The following is a 17,500-nucleotide window of genomic DNA, read 5'->3' on the forward strand; positions in this document are numbered from 1 at the left end:
CAGGCAACGAAAGAAACATCATCATCCACGCAAAAAACTCCATTCTCATCCACAACAGTACACCATGGCAAAAAAAGAACAATGCAACATTTGACGTCACTATGGGAAGTTTTGACGGAGCAGAAACGTGTGAACTCGTTGGGAGTTTCCTCCTCTCCCAGCTCGCTAGCCTCAATCTGAACCTTGGTATTTACCGTGATGACGGACTGGCAGTGTGTCGTGCCTCGCCAAGGAGCAGCGAGAATACCAAGAAGCGCATATGCCAAATTTTCAAAGAGAACGGCCTACGGATCACGATTGAAGCCAACAAGCAAACCGTCAACTTCCTTGACGTCACTTTCAACCTGAGAAATAACAGCTACCAACCATTCACGAAACCCAACACAACACTCCAATACGTGCACCATGACAGCAACCACCCACCCACCACCACGAAAAGAATACCTACCGGAATTAATAAAAGGCTATCGATGCTGTCATCTAGCAAAGCTGAATTTGACCAAGCAACCCCCCCGTACCAAAAAGCCCTTGATGAAAGCGGATACAATTTCACCCTCACCTATGAACCCACGCCAGGAAACCAGCCAAAAAAGAACAGAAAACGAAACGACATCATCTGGTACAACCCCCCATACAGCAAAAACGTCTCAACTAACATTGGACACAAATTCCTCAATCTGATTGACAAACACTTTCCCAAAGACAACATCCTAAGAAAAGTATTCAACAAGAACAACATTAAATTGAGCTACAGCTGTATGAACAATATACGACAAATTATCTCAAACCACAACAAAACAATTGCAAATGAGCCGTCGGCCCCCGGACAGAGCGACTCCAAAACCAACAAAGGCTGCAACTGTCGAAAGAAACCTGATTGCCCTCTCAACGGGGGGTGCTTACAAACATCAGTTGTCTACCAATCTAAGGTAACACGCAAGGACATTAACACATCCGACACATATGTAGGATTAACCGAGGGAGAGTTCAAAACCAGATGGAACAATCACAAGGCTTCTTTCAGGAACCAAAACCTGCGGAATACCACAGAACTCAGCAAACACATTTGGGACCTCAAAGACAATAATGTTGAATATTCAATAACATGGCAAATTCTTGCATCCAGCACACCTTACAATAGTGGTAATAAAAGATGCAACCTATGCTTGAAAGAGAAACTGTTTATTATTTACCGTCCAGACCTGTCATCCCTCAACAAGCGCAGCGAAATTGTAACAGCATGCCGCCACAGACGGAAACACCTCCTAGGTAACACATGAGCCAATCACCACGCCCCTACGCCAGCCTGTACCCACCCACTCTGTGCCCTATATAAACCATGGTATGTGAATGCTCCCATTAAAATCTCCTGATGATTGAGGGAACCCCCCCTCATGAAACAGGCCTGTAGAGATGAAATAGTCTTGTGATTTTTTTCCCCACACATACATATATATATGTATATATATATATTAGGGCTGTGAATCTTTGGGTGTCCCACGATTCGATTCAATATCGATTCTTGGGGTCACGACTCGATTCAAAATCGATTTTTTTTTTTCAATTCAACACTATTCTTGATTCAAAAACGATTTTTTCCCGATTCAAAAGGATTCTCTATTCATTCAATACATAGGATTTCAGCAGGATCTACCCCAGTCTGCTGACATGTAAGCATAGTAGTAGATTTTTGTAAAAAGCTTTTATAATTGTAAAAGACAATGTTTTATCAACTGATTGCAATAATGTAAATTTGTTTTAACTATTAAATGAACCAAAAATATGACTTATTTTATCTTTGTGAAAATATTGGACACAGTGTGTTGTCAAGCTTATGAGATGTGATGCAATTGTAAGCCACTGTGACACTATTGTTCTTTTTTTTTGTATATAAATGTCTAATGATAATGTCAATGAGGGATTTTTAATCACTGCTATGTTGAAATTGTAGCTAATGATACTGTTGTTGATAATATTCATTTTTGTTTCACTACTTTGGGTTTGTTCTGTGTCGTGTTTGTGTCTCCTCTCAATTGCTCTGTTTATTGCAGTTCTGAGTGTTGCTGGGTCGGGTTTGGTTTTGGAATTGGATTGCATTGTTATGGTTTTGCTGTGTATTGTTTTGTTGGATTGATTAATTAAAAAAAAAAAAAAAAAATCCAAAAAAATTAAATAAATAAAAAAACAAAAACAAAAACAAAAAAATCGATTTTTTAAAAATGAGAATCGATTCGAATTCAAATCGATTTTTTCCCACACCCCTAATAAATATATATATATATATATATATATATATATATATATATATATATATATATACACACATACAAGCTGTATATAAGAATTTGTTTAATATACAATATTTGACTCTTTGTTTAGAGAATCCAGGGCCGCCCCTGGTAAATTGAGGCCCTGAGCAAAATTGGTGCCCAGGACCGCCCCTGGTAAATTGGGGCCCTGAGCAAAATTGGTGCCCCCGCTTACAAAAAAAGTCAACATTTTTAAAATTTATGTGAAACTACTTTTTATACTTTTTTTAATCAAAGAGACGAGCGGATGGTTATGGATGGTTAGATGAATGAAGTACTAAAACAAAATCCTGGGAAGAAAATTGGACAATCTTTTTTTTTTGTGTGCAAAATATCAAATTCAACATAATTACATAACAATTAACATCAATTTGCAAATCTTCCTGAAACATCTCTGAAGCCAGTCTGACTGTTGATAAGACCAGGCTGCAAGCCACAGTGAGAAAGTCGGGAATTAATTTGTCATCAGATCCTCAGTGACAGAGCAGGAAGGGGCTAGGAATAATTTTATATGAAACACCCTGTCACTCATAAACGGACATTTTACATGCAAAAACGGATATGCGCACGGATCGCATGATGCAAACTGAATCTTAGAGTAGAGTGGATGTGTGCTAACCCTGCCAGCAGAGGATGGATGGAGGAAAAACGTGACACAGAAGTCATCCCGATGGGAGGAAAGTTGTTTGCATTGTGATGGCTCAGTCAGCTTTTACAGTTTAGAAAACATGACACGCTTGTTTAAGTTATTGAAGAGCGACGGAGGAGAAGATATTGTCCTCTGTTCCTTCCATTCTCTCACCTAATCGCTGCTTGTGTCCACTTCCTTTTCCTGTCTCCAGCCTCGCTGCGCGGACCCTCCCCCACCTGACAGGATGCAAAGTCTGGCCTCTCAGCAGATAATGTGACGCACACGTGTGCGAGCGGAAGATGGGGGGACCTGCCGACCACAAAGGGTCCGCTCCTGGATGCCTGTGCTATGATAACACGAGGAAGCCACGGGAGGAAGACGTGTCTGCGGCCGCTTGGCAGGTCTGTGTGCCACTGGGAGTCACACGTATCTCTCAGAGGGTGAAACCCGGGACTCTGACAGGGCGGCCACGGGTGGAAGGGTGACAGACTTTTTACCGGTTGTCATCGCAGGGCAGAGCACTTTAAAAGTGTCCAGCTGTGACTACTCTAATTGTTGTAAATTGGCACCGAAGAGGTGACACAAAGTGTGGCCGAGGTAAAAAATACTCTTTTTATAACACATTCCCAATGCTCTAAATAAATGTCCAGATCCCCTCAAAGATTTCGGCGTGAGCACATGTGTACATTGAACCTACAAGCTGTGCGCTCTTAGAACAGAGTAATCGTTCTATACTCAGAGGACTACGAGACAGAAGTGTTTTTTTTTTGGTGCGTTCAAGGACCGCAGAACAGAGTAGGACGCCACAATGCTTGCCAGAAATAAAAAATATAATAATAATACTCGATTTTTTTTGTTATGCACGTTTCATTTACAAACCCCGTTTCCATATGAGTTGGGAAATTGTGTTAGATGTAAATATAAACGGAATACAATGATTTGCAAATCCTTTTCAACCCATATTCAATTGAATGCACTACAAAGACAACATATTTGATGTTCAAACTCATAAACTTTATTTTTTTTTTTGCAAATAATAATTAACTTAGAATTTCATGGCTGCAACACGTGTCAAAGTAGTTGGGAAAGGGCATGTTCACCACTGTGTTACATGGCCTTTCCTTTTAACACTCAGTAAACGTTTGGGAACTGAGGAGACACATTATTTAAGCTTCTCAGGTGGAATTCTTTCCCATTCTTGCTTGATGTACAGCTTAAGTTGTTCAACAGTCCGGGGGTCTCCGTTGTGGTATTTTAGGCTTCATAATGCGCCACACATTTTCAATGGGAGACAGGTCTGGACTACAGGCAGGCCAGTCTAGTACCCGCACTCTTTTACTATGAAGCCACGTTGATGTAACACGTGGCTTGGCATTGTCTTGCTGAAATAAGCAGGGGCGTCCATGGTAACGTTGCTTGGACGGCAACCTGTGTTGCTCCAAAACCTGTATGTATCTTTCAGCATTAATGGCGCCTTCACAGATGTGTAAGTTACCCATGCCTTGGGCACTAATATACCCCCATACCATCACAGATGCTGGCTTTTCAACTTTGTGCCTATAACAATCCGGATGATTCTTTTCCTCTTTGGTCCGGAGGACACAACGTCCACAGTTTCCCAAAACAATTTGAAATGTGGACTCGTCAGACCACAGAACACTTTTCCACTTTGTATCAGTCCATCTTAGATGAGCTCAGGCCCAGTGAAGCCGACGGCGTTTCTGGGTGTTGTTGATAAACGGTTTTCGCCTTGCATAGGAGAGTTTTAACTTGCACTTACAGATGTAGCGACCAACTGTAGTTACTGACAGTGGGTTTCTGAAGTGCTCCTGAGCCCATGTGGTGATATTTTTTACACACTGATGTCACTTGTTGATGCATTACAGCCTGAGGGATCGAAGGTCACAGACTTAGCTGCTTACGTGCAGTGATTTCTCCAGATTCTCTGAACCCTTTGATGATATTACGGACCGTAGATGGTGAAATCCCTAAATTCCTTGCAATAACTGGTTGAGAAAGGTTTTTCTTAAACTGTTCAATAATTTGCTCACGCATTTGTTGAAAAAGTGGTGACCCTCGCCCCATCCTTGTTTGTGAATGACTGAGCATGTCATGGAATCTACTTTTATACCCAATCATGGCACCCACCTGTTCCCAATTTGCCTGTTCACCTGTGGGATGTTCCAAATAAGTGTTTGATGAGCATTCCTCAACTTTATCAGTATTTATTGCCACCTTTCCCAACGTTTTTGTCACGTGTTGCTGGCATCAAATTCTAAAGTTAATGATTATTTGCAAAAAAATATATGTTTATCAGTTTGAACATCAAATATGTTGTCTTTGTAGCATATTCAACTGAATATGGGTTGAGAATGATTTGCAAATCATTGTATTCCTTTTATATTTACATCTAACACAATTTCCCAACTCATATGGAAACGGGGTTTGTAAATCAATCTTAAAAAGGCCTTAGTGGCCACAAAAATCCAAGATGGCGGCGCGCACAGACGCAGCGGCTTACGGCTCTCCATTTCAGTGCTCTTTCTTCCTTCTTTTCTTCATGTTTTTTTTCCTTTTGTGCACCACCTGTACTGCAAACACCCGGTACACCCGCCAGTCACTCTTGGATATCGGTAACTCGCACCAGATATCTGTTTCGAGCGACTTTCACCACGAGCACAACATCCCAGATGACATAGCGAGAGCACAGGGCTCTCCGTGGTTTGTTGTCGGGTCTGGGAGACGGCGCAGACGGAGGAGGGAGAGGAAGCAGAAGCGTGGCCGCAGGTCCGGCGTCTTGCTCAGGCTTAGGAAACAACCCCACAAGCCACCTCTACCGAGCCTGTTCCTCTCTAATGCCAGATCCCTTGTACAGAAGATGGACGACCTGGAGTTACAACTTGCTGGAAACCGGTATGTTCGGGACTGTTGTGCTATGATTATCACCGAAACCTGGCTTCACCCGGAAATACCCGATGCTAGCATGCAGCTAGCCGGACACACTCTGCTCCGCCGGGACAGAACTAAGGACTCCGGTAAGAGCAGAGGAGGGGGGCTCTGTATCTACGTGCATGAGAACTGGTGCAACAACAGGACAATCACTGAACAGCACTGTTGCCCGGACGTGGAGTACATGTCTGTTAGATGTCGGCCTTTTTTTCTCCCGAGAGAGCTGTCTGTTGTTATCGTCACGGCTGTGTATATTCCACCGGACGCCAAAGTAAACACAGCGCTCTCTCTTCTGCTGAACACCGTCAACAAACAGCAGCGGGCCCACCCCGACGGTGTTCATATCATAGCAGGGGATTTTAATAAGGCCAATCTGAAGACTGTACTCCCTAAGTTCTACCAGCACGTGAAGTGTTCTACAAGGGGCAAGAACACCCTGGACCACGTGTATACCAACATAAAGCACGCGTACAGAGCTACACCCCTCCCCCAGCTTGGACAGTCAGACCATCTTTCCCTCCTGCTCTCTCCTACCTACACCCCCATCAGACGCCAGGCCAGGCCTATCACAAAGACTGTTATGATCTGGCCTGACGATGCACTCCCCAAACTTCAGGACTGCTTCCAACACACAGACTGGGACCTCTTCCAACAACAGGAGCTGGAGACAGCCACAGGAACGGTGCTGGACTACATAAAGTTCTGCATCGGGAATGTGACTGTGGAAAAAACCATCCGGGTTTACCCCAACAAGAAACCCTGGATGACCAGCCAGGTCCGCACACTCCTCAGGGCCCGCGACGCAGCCTTCAGGTCAGGGGACAGGGCACTGTACAGTGTTGCTAGAGCCGACCTGAAGAGAGGGATTAAAAAAGCAAAAGCGGACCACAGGAGGTGCATAGAGTCCCATCTGTCCAGCAAAAACTCACGGGAGGTGTGGCGGGGCATTCATGACATCACGAACTTCAGAGGCTGCAATATGACAACTGCGGATCAGAGTGCGACACTGGCAGAGGAGCTTAACTGTTTCTTTGCCCGTTTCGAAACCCCCCAGCGACACTCATCTGCTCCAGCCCTTCCCCCGCCCCCACCGGGCTCCGGCGCCACTCCACTCACTATACAGGAGCACAGTGTCAGACGAGTGCTCCTGGCTGTGAACCCCAGGAAGGCTACCGGACCAGACGGAGTACCTGGAAAGGTGCTCAGGACGTGCGCCCACCAGCTCGCTCCCCCCCTCACCAGGATCTTCAACCTCTCCCTGGCTCAGGCAGTCATCCCATCCTGCCTGAAGTCATCTACAATAATCCCGGTGCCGAAGAAGTCTCCCATCACCAGCCTGAATGATTACCGACCAGTGGCCCTCACTCCGGTAATCATGAAGTGCTTCGAGCGACTTGTTCTCCAGCACATCAAGGACCATATCCCTCCAGACTTCGACCCCCACCAGTTCGCATACCGGGCGAACAGGTCCACAGAGGACGCCATCGCTGTTGCTCTCCACTCTGCTCTGAACCACCTGGAGCAGCAGCAGAGCTACGTCCGGATGCTCTCTGTGGACTATAGCTCTGCCTTCAATACAATAATCCCGGACAGACTCTGCAATAAACTGGACACTCTTGGCCTCCCCCCTCTCACAAACGCCTGGATAAGGGACTTCCTAACGGACCGACCCCAGAATGTGAGACTTGGCCCGCACCTCTCATCCTCCCGCACGCTGAGCATCGGCTCCCCACAGGGCTGTGTGCTGAGCCCCCTCCTCTACTGCCTTTACACCCATGACTGCAGTCCGGCCCACAGTGACCACCTTACCGTCAAGTTTGCCGACGATACCACAGTGGTCGGGCTCATCTCCAGGGGTGACGAGGCTGCCTACAGAGAGGAGGTCCTGAAGCTGACGGCCTGGTCTTCGGAGAACAACCTCGCTCTCAACACCAGCAAGACCAGAGAGATCATCGTCGACTTCAGGAGGAGCAGCACCGACCCTGCCCCCCTCTACATCAACGGCGAGCGTGTAGAGAGGGTCCACACCTTCAGGTACCTTGGAGTCCACATCTCTAATGACTTCTCCTGGACAGTCAACACCACATCAATCATCAAGAAGGCTCAGCAGCGGCTACACTTCCTTAGAGTCCTCGGGAAGTACAACCTGAAGCCTGACCTGCTGCTGACCTTCTACCGCTCGTCCATCGAGAGCCTGCTGACCTACTGTATTACGGTATGGTACGGCAGCTGCACTGCAGCAGACAGGGAGAGGCTGCAAAGAGTGGTCAAGACGGCTCAGAAGATCATCGGCCGCCCTCTCCCCTCTCTGACGGACATCTACACCTCCCGCTGCCTCAACAGAGCCAGTGCCATCATCAAGGACAGCACCCACCCTGGCTCTGACCTGTTCCACCTGCTGCCCTCTGGGAAGCGCTACAGGTGCATTAAAACCAAAACAAAAAGGCTAAAGAACAGCTTCTCCCCAGGGCCATAACCATCCTGAACGGACTGCCCCATTGTCCCTCATAACTGCCTTCTCTTCGGTGCAATAACCCATTCCACCAACCACCCTGTTTTTTTTTTGTTTTTTTTCATGTATATATTCATTTCACACCATATTCATTGCAGTTCTACATTTTTTATATTTTTATGTATTTGCACATTGTTTTTCTAGCATGCACACATCGCACTGTATGGAATGGCCTCAATCTCGTTACCTTGCGTAATGACAATAAAGCTGATTCTGATTCTGATTCTGATTCTGATGTGTGGACAGCACCTTTTAGCTCTTATTTCCAAAATTGTGTACACTACTGAATTGGGGTCTTATGCCAACATATGGACACTTATACTGCTATCTGGTGGTGTCAGAAGAGTATAACATACAATGGAATTTGGAAAAAAAGTGTACAATTAAAATTTAGCATGTCACTACACATGAAGTACACGTTTGTGTACTTATGGACTAAGTACATCATATCAAAAGATGATTTTTAGTTTTTATTCTAATTACGGTCCAATAAGCCCAAATAGCAAAGACAAAAAAAAAAAAAAAAGCATGTAAACAAACAGCTTGGGCCTTAAGAGGTTAAAGTGCTACATTACATACAAACATTTAAAACAATAAAAACTTTGTCATTAAATGAGTAAAAATACTAAGACTCAAACAGGATTAGTGAATTATAAGAAACACAAAACATACAAAATAGTTGGTTTTCTAACAATGTGTCTATTTATTTTAGTTATTAAAAAAAATAACTTGGTGAAAAGAGTTAAATGTGTATAAGTACTTTTTGGTACCGCCATAATAATGATAACCGTGATAATTTTGGTCTCCATAACTGTGATATTACATTTTCATATCATTACAACCCTAATTATAACACATTCCCGATGCTCAAAATAAATGTCCAGATCCCCTCAAAGATTTCGGCGTGAGCACGTTATTAATTCAGTTCCCCAATGGTAAATTACTGGAAACTGTTGCATCGCATCGTAAATCCACGAAGTAGCATTTTGCACAACTAAATAAAACTGAAATAAAGTAATGCTATTTACCTTTTGACCAAACATGATTTGCAGAGTCACCAAGTGGTGTGTTATAGGTATTGCAGGAATTATTTTGCGTCTTTCGTGTGCCTATCAACAGATACAACATTTTATGGTTGCTTGTAACATAAAATAATGCATGCTTTTTAGCGCCGTTGTTCGAAAGCTTGAGTATTTTTTATGCTAGTCATCCATCAATCCATTTTCTACCGCTTGTCCCTTAGCTATATGATTTGGGTTAAAGTTAAAGTACCACTGATAGTCACACACACACTAGGTGTGGTGAAATTACCCTCTGCATTCGACCCATCCCCTTGTTCAACCCCCTGGGAGGTGAGGGGAGCAGTGAGCAGCAGCTGTGGCCACGCTCGGGAATCATTTTTGGTGATTAAACCCCCAATTCCAACCTTTGATGCTGAGTGCCAAGCAGGGAGGTAATGAGTCCCATTTTTATAGTCTTTGGTATGACTCGGCCAGGGTTTGAACTCACGACCTACCGATCTCAGGGCGGACACTCTAACCGCAAGGCCACTGAACAGGCATGTTGTTTGGATTAGCATCTGTTCGTAAAACATTATTTGCGAATTGGCATATATGACGGTGCCTGCCCATTTATCCTATGTTGTAAAAAATTCCATTTGTGATAATTGTTTTCTCTGATCGGTTGTTTTATCATGAAAAAGTTTGTGATTGCCATTGCCGACTGATGCCTTTTAATGCCCATCACAAATCCCAATCCCCACTGGCTAAAACTTTAATTTAAGTCTCCCGGCCAAGTAGCTAATTAGCTATCAGCTAATTGTGTATCTCCGAGCCGCTCCTCTAAGATAAAATCTTATCCTCCCTTCCAGCAATGGAAGTATGGTATTTTTTTTATTTTTTTTTTGTCATAAAAAAATACAATTAATGTGTGCTTACAGACTGTATCCCTTGCAGACTATATTAATATATAATGTAGGAACCAGAAATATTAATAACAGAAAGAAACAACCCTTTTGTGCGAATGAGTGTGAATGAGTATAAATGGGGGAGGGAGTTTTTTTGGGTTGGTGCACTAATTGTAAGTGTATCTTGTGTTGGTTATGTTGATTTAATAAAAACATTTTTTTTTATTTTATTTTTTTATTTCTTGTGCGGCCCGGTACCAATCAATCCATGGACCGGTACCGGGCGTTGGGGACCACTGCTTTACGCCACCGCATCCCACGCTGTGCATTGGACTTGGTGATTTATGGCTTAGTTGCAGCTGCTCGGCCATGGAAACCCATTCCATGAAGCTCTCTGCGTACTGTACGTGGGCTAATTGGAAGGTCACATGAAGTTTGGAGCTCTGTAGCAACTGACTGCGCAGAGAGCCTTTGCACTATGCGCTTCAGCATCCGCTGACCCCTCTGTCAGTTTACGTGGCCTACCACTTGGTGGCTGACTTGCTGTTGTTCCCAAACCCTTCACTTTTCTTATAATAAAGTTGACTTTGGAATATTTAGGAGCAAGGACATTGCGCACTGGAAATCACTGAGAGCGACCCATTCTTTCACAAATGTTTGTAGTAACAGTCTTCATGCCTAAGTGCTTGATTTTATACACCGGGCCAAGTAATTAGGACACCTAATTCTCATCTTTTTGATGGGTGGCCAAATACTTTTGGCAATATATATATATATATATATACATGCTGTGAAAATCTGCTGTACAATATGTGCTTGGGTCCTTTTTTTAGGAACACTAATACAAAACCTCACAATAATGTCTCATTGAAAGCTGAAAACGTTATGACAGACCGCCTACAATATTAACTATGAAGGATATAACACTGAATATTGACAACATATGAATGTCACAGCCCCTCTCGGTCGACATATTTTACAATCAAGCGAAAAGCAATACAAATGCAACAAACACAGCGAAATAAATATACCAGCTGATATGTCTGATATAGCTGCTGTGACTTACATTACCATAGTAACTAATTAGATGACCATAGTAACTAGTATAGCAGGTGTGAATGAATGATGGGTTCCCACTTCTCTGTGAGCGCTTTGAGAATCTAATAATAGAAAAGCGCATTATAAAATCTAATCCATTATTATTATTATTATTATTATTATCATGCATAAGCGCAGAGTCCAACCATTGAAATACTTTGTTTAGTTCAAGACGTGCGGAAACATCACTGCACATCATAATGGCAGCTACACTTTGCATCTTAAAGATGTAAAAAAATTATTTGGTAATGTCCGGCAGGCCAGATTGAAAAGCTTAATGGGCCGCATTCAGCCCCCGGGCCTTAATTTGTTCAGGATTTGTAGTAGATAGTAGTGTTTGCTTTTGTTTATTTATTGTTTACTATTGACTTTGTTTTGACCAAACAATTGTATGTTCAAATGTTATAAATAACATATTTCGCTATTAGCCGCCGACTATGCTATGAAGTAAAGGGCCACAAAATATGAACTCAAACTTGTACTATTTTAGGGGTGTCCCAAAATATGTGATCTGTAGTCCTGCCGTTAATCCATGACGCTGTACTCCAACTCCTGCTGTCTGATGAATGATAAACTGGCGAGCAGACTTAATCCTGCAGAACTGCTCCCTGCTGCTTCACTTTACATTCCCCCAACAGATGTAGTCCGGGGTGGAAATTTGCCATGAAATTAGGAGCAGGTTGGTGAAGAATTCCTCTCATGACAGCACAAAGTGACTGAGCGCGTACAATTGACCCCCACTGCCCGTGCCCCTCGAGCCTGCATGTGACATAGCTACTTTTTGCTATTGAAGTGCGGGGCTGTGCATGTCAGCCTCGTTAAACCCATGTATATTTGTGTTGTTTTATTTTAAACTTCATTTTAACTACCTAAAACAGGGTTGTCAAACTGGTTTTCATTGAGGGCCACATGGCAGTTATGTCTGCCATCAGAGGGCCGCTTGTAACAGTGAATAATGTATGAATTCGCCTCTGGATTTCATTATTAATTATATAAATTGTTTTAAGTGGACTGTCGATTTTACAGTAAAAACTTTACAATTAAGAAATTGTACTGTAAAATATAGAGGTTTTTTTTGTATTGTTTTTTTTACAACATTTTACGGTTGTCATGTCTGTATTATCATGTTTTGTTTTAAGTCATGTTTTGTTTAGTTTCCGTCTTTCACTCCCTTGTCTGGTCACCATAGCAACCATTAGTTTTCACCTGTCACGTCACGCACCTGTTTCACGTTTTGAGTCACGCACCTGCTTTCACTAATCATGTCCATAGTATTTAAGTTCAGTGTTTTTCAGTTTTTCTTTCTGACGACCTCGCACCCCATACCACTCCACATTTATGCTACGTCCATTGTTTCATATGTCCATGTTCACGCTGCTCCTTTTTTGTCCAACCCAAGTAAGTTTTTGTTCCATGTTTATACTCTTTTTGTTTTTCATAGTTTATTCTCCGCCACTGTGCGTGCTTTTCATTTGTACTTTTTGCTATAGTCTTTTGTTTTTTCATAGTTTATTCTCCGCCACTGTGCGCGCTTTCATTTATTCCTTTTTTGATATATTAAATAAATCATGTACCTTGGTTCCCGTCTCGCCCGTGCCAATTTTCCGCTGCATCCTGGAAAAGCAAACACCCCGGACCAAGTCGTGACAGTAGGTCGTCAGCAGACCCGCTTTTCCGCAAGGAAGTTGGCCGAGTTGGACAATGCGGATGAAGCTTCTTGGGAGGTCCTGCGCGCCATGGAAGCTGAGACGCTCCGCTATTCCCCCAAGGAGCGCAAGGATCTCATGTGGGGTCCGACCGGCAAACTGGTGCCGATCAGCTCCGTTTGGCCCGGGGACGTTGGCGCGTCATCCCAGCCACGGAAGCGCCGCCAAAGGCGAGGGACGCCAGGAAGGACTTCCGCGAGCCAGCGGGACACGCCGCTCCCACAAGCCCCGCCCCCTCCGGGCGGAAGCAAGCAACAGTCTGCCCAGCTTCCCCAGGATGACATCACAGCCCAGGATTTTTTTTTGAACTCTTTTTCTTTTGAACACCCGCCTCCAACAAAAGACACTAATGGCATGACTTTGATAAAACATTATCAAAACATGTTTTTAGAGATTAGGTCTAATCAGTCCAAGCCACGTCCCAAATTTCATGCCCCGCCCCCCAAGACTCATGCCCCGCCCCCCAAGACTCAAGTCCCGCCCCCGTCACAATTTTTTTCTTTTTTTCCGCCCACTCAACCCCAGGTGGGGGATAAAAAAACAAAACATTGTGGACAATTTAATGGGGAAGTTTCTGCCCTCCTCCGCCCACCCCTACAGAGAGTTCCAGACCGCAGGGAGCGCGTCTGGTATCCGCCCCTTGAGGGGGGGGCTGGGGTCGGGAGCTGTGTTGGTGGGGTGGCTCGGCATCACCATGCCAAGCCACAGCCTCCCTCACGGCCGCCACCACCAGTCTACCGACCTGTCAAGCCACAGCCTCCAGCACGACCGCCCTCACCAGTCTTCCGACCTGCCAAGCCGCAACCCCCAGCTAGGCCACCTCCACCTGCACCAAGGCTAGCACCTGTTGCCGCACCAGCTCCACCATGCCAAGTTCCTCGCCAAGCTCCGCTACCAGCTCCACGACGCCAAGCTCCGGTACCAGCTCCACGACGCCAAGCTCCGGTGCCAGCTCCACGACGCCAAGCTCCGGTACCAGCTCCACGACGCCAAGCTCCGGTACCAGCTCCACGACGCCAAGCTCCGCCAGTCGCAGCTCCACGACGCCAAGTGCCGCCAGTCGCAGCTCCACGACGCCAAGTGCCGCCAGTCGCAGCTCCACGACGCCAAGTGCCGCCAGTCGCAGCTCCACGACGCCAAGTGCCGCCAGTCGCAGCTCCACGACGCCAAGTGCCGCCAGTCGCAGCTCCACGACGCCAAGTGCCGCCAGTCGCAGCTCCACGACGCCAAGTGCCGCCAGTCGCAGCTCCACGACGCCAAGTGCCGCCAGTCGCAGCTCCACGACGCCAAGTGCCGCCAGTCGCAGCTCCACGACGCCAAGTGCCGCCAGTCGCAGCTCCACGACGCCAAGACCCGCCATGCCAAGACCAAGACCAAGACCCGCCATGCCAAGACCAAGACCAAGACCCGCCATGCCAAGACCAAGACCAAGACCCGCCATGCCAAGACCAAGACCCGCCATGCCAAGACCAAGACCAAGACCCGCCATGCCAAGACCAAGACCCGCCATGCCAAGACCAAGACACGCCATGCCAAGACCAAGACTCGCCATGCCAAGACCAAGACTCGCCATGCCAAGACCAAGACTCGCCATGCCAAGACCAAGACTCGCCATGCCAAGACCAAGACTCGCCATGCCAAGACCAAGACTCGCCATGCCAAGACCAAGACTCGCCATGCCAAGACCAAGGCTCGCCATGCCAAGACCAAGGCTCGCCATGCCAAGACCAAGGCTCGCCATGCCAAGACCAAGGCTCGCCATGCCAAGACCAAGGCTCGCCATGCCAAGACCAAGGCTCGCCATGCCAAGACCAAGACCCACACCAAGACCAAGACCCACGCCGAGCTTCGCCGCTGGACGCGTCACGCCGAGCTTCGCCGCCTGACTTGCCACGCCGAGCTGCCACGCCTGCCAAGTTGACGACGCGCCTGCCTCCTCGTCGGCTATGGATATGGCCGCTACCTGGTCGCCCGCCACGCCAAGTGCGCCCACCTCCCAGTCGGCCACGAATGTGGCCAATCCCTGGGCGTCCGCCTCGCCTGCTGCAGCGGCGTTCCACTCGCCGCCGCCACTTGACTTTGCCTCGGTGGATTCGGGGCCACTTGGGCTGGCGACCCACCGCCATGTCCCCCTCCCGCCCTCCCATGACTTTTGTTAAGTTTTGGACATCTGGTATCTGTCCTTAAGGGAGGGGTTCTGTCATGTCTGTATTATCATGTTTTGTTTTAAGTCATGTTTTGTTTAGTTTCCGTCTTTCACTCCCTTGTCTGGTCACCATAGCAACCATTAGTTTTCACCTGTCACGTCACGCACCTGTTTCACGTTTTGAGTCACGCACCTGCTTTCACTAATCATGTCCATAGTATTTAAGTTCAGTGTTTTTCAGTTTTTCTTTCTGACGACCTCGCACCCCATACCACTCCACATTTATGCTACGTCCATTGTTTCATATGTCCATGTTCACGCTGCTCCTTTTTTGTCCAACCCAAGTAAGTTTTTGTTCCATGTTTATACTCTTTTTGTTTTTCATAGTTTATTCTCCGCCACTGTGCGTGCTTTTCATTTGTACTTTTTGCTATAGTCTTTTGTTTTTTCATAGTTTATTCTCCGCCACTGTGCGCGCTTTCATTTATTCCTTTTTTGATATATTAAATAAATCATGTACCTTGGTTCCCGTCTCGCCCGTGCCAATTTTCCGCTGCATCCTGGAAAAGCAAACACCCCGGACCAAGTCGTGACAACGGTAAATGGACATTTTTTTGGGGGGGGGGTTCTACGGAAAAAGCTGGCAGCTTAACTGTTATAATTTTTGTGTTAAATTTACATTTTCTTTTACAACATTAAATTGTTAATGGGAACAGTTCAAGTTCCTTTTTTATTCTGGCAATTTAGCTGCCAGTTTTTCTACTGTAAAAAAACAAATGTATCGTTTTTCTATTTAATACACCTTAAAAAACAAGATTTTACAGTAAAAATATGGCAGCTCAGTCAATAGAATTTTAACACAAAAATGTTTTATTTTTTTGAATTTACAGTAATATGCTGTAGAGATCACCGTAAAATTCATTGTCATTTTTATTAATTTGATGGCTAGTTTGCTGTAAAATAATAAGTCAAGCAGATATTTAAGTATTTTTATTTAGACAAAAAAACATTTGGAAAGTATAAAAATATACTGTAATATTTGTTGCCATAGTGGATACTATTAAAGTTTAAAAATTATGCAATTTCTTCTGTCAAAATTGTAAAAATCCATTACATTTAGTGAGAAAATATTAAGTACTTTATTGACACATATCATTTCCAGGTGTTTGCAGGCCAGACAAAATTATTTTGCGGGCCAGATCAGGCCCCCGCACCTTTAGTTTGACACCTGTGACCTAGAGTGCCTGTGACTTTACGATCAGACTTAATCCAAAGATAATATTATTATTTTTTTTTATTTTTTTTGGTTTGCAACATTCTTACAAATTTTCACAAATGTGAGCAACTTTATATTACAAAATATATTCTCAGGGGACAATAGTATAGTGTAGATGTTAAACAAGGATATACCTTAGGGTAGTCAGTGTACAGAAGGGACGTAACTGTAAACGGTAATAATAACCACGGTAAAACTCCCGACAGTTAGTACTACAATTTTAAATTAAAATTATCGAAAAAACGTGATTGATAGCTGTACTTTCATTAACTCCTCAGTGGCCTAGTTGTTCGAGTGTTCGCCCTTAGATCGGTAGGTTGTGAGTTCAAACCCCGGCTGAGTCATACCAAAGACTATAAAAATGGGACCCATTTGTGCTTGGCACTCAGCATCAAGGGTTGGAATTGGGGGTTACATCACCAAAAATGATTCCCAGGTGCAGCCACCGCTGCTGCTCACTGCTCCCCTCATCTCCCAGGGGGTGAAGGTGATGGGTCAAATGCATAGGATAATCTCACCACACTTTGTGTGTGTGTGTGTGTGTGTGTGTGTGTGTGTGTGTGTGTGTGTGTGACTATCATTGATACTTTAACTTTAACTTTAACTCACAGACTGACTGGCACCTGCCCGATAGCTTAAATGCTAACATGAAAACAAGAGTTAACGTATTTCCCCATTTAAAACTGACACACCCCAATCTACACTTATATAAACACATTGTGTACATTGAACCTACAAGCTGTGCGCTCTTAGAACAGAGTAAACGTTCTACACCCAGAAAAATACGAGACAGAGGTGGGGTTTTTTCGGTGCGTTCAAGGACTGCAGAACAGAGTAGGACGCCACAACGCTTGCCAGAAAAAAATTAAATAAGAATAATATTACTATATTTTATTTGTTACGCACTTTTTCATTTAAATCAATATGAAGTGCAACAGTACAAACCAATATTTAAAACAATAAAAAA

At 44.8% G+C, this 17,500-nt stretch overlaps 1 protein-coding gene across 3 annotated transcripts in view; it reads left to right on the plus strand.

Moving 5' to 3' along the window:
• The window catches only part of nr2f2 (nuclear receptor subfamily 2, group F, member 2), a 593,614-nt gene that overhangs the window by 85,817 nt on the left and 490,297 nt on the right, over window positions 1-17,500 (plus strand). For all 3 annotated transcript variants that reach the window (XM_072911831.1, XM_072911832.1, XM_072911833.1), the window contains one exon: window positions 3,152-3,341. The gene's annotated coding sequence lies outside the window, so the exon portion shown is untranslated. The remainder of the gene's footprint in view (window positions 1-3,151; window positions 3,342-17,500) is intronic.

Source organism: Nerophis lumbriciformis, linkage group LG29 (assembly GCF_033978685.3).
Source record: "Nerophis lumbriciformis linkage group LG29, RoL_Nlum_v2.1, whole genome shotgun sequence".
Classification (NCBI taxonomy): Eukaryota; Metazoa; Chordata; class Actinopteri; order Syngnathiformes; family Syngnathidae; genus Nerophis; species Nerophis lumbriciformis.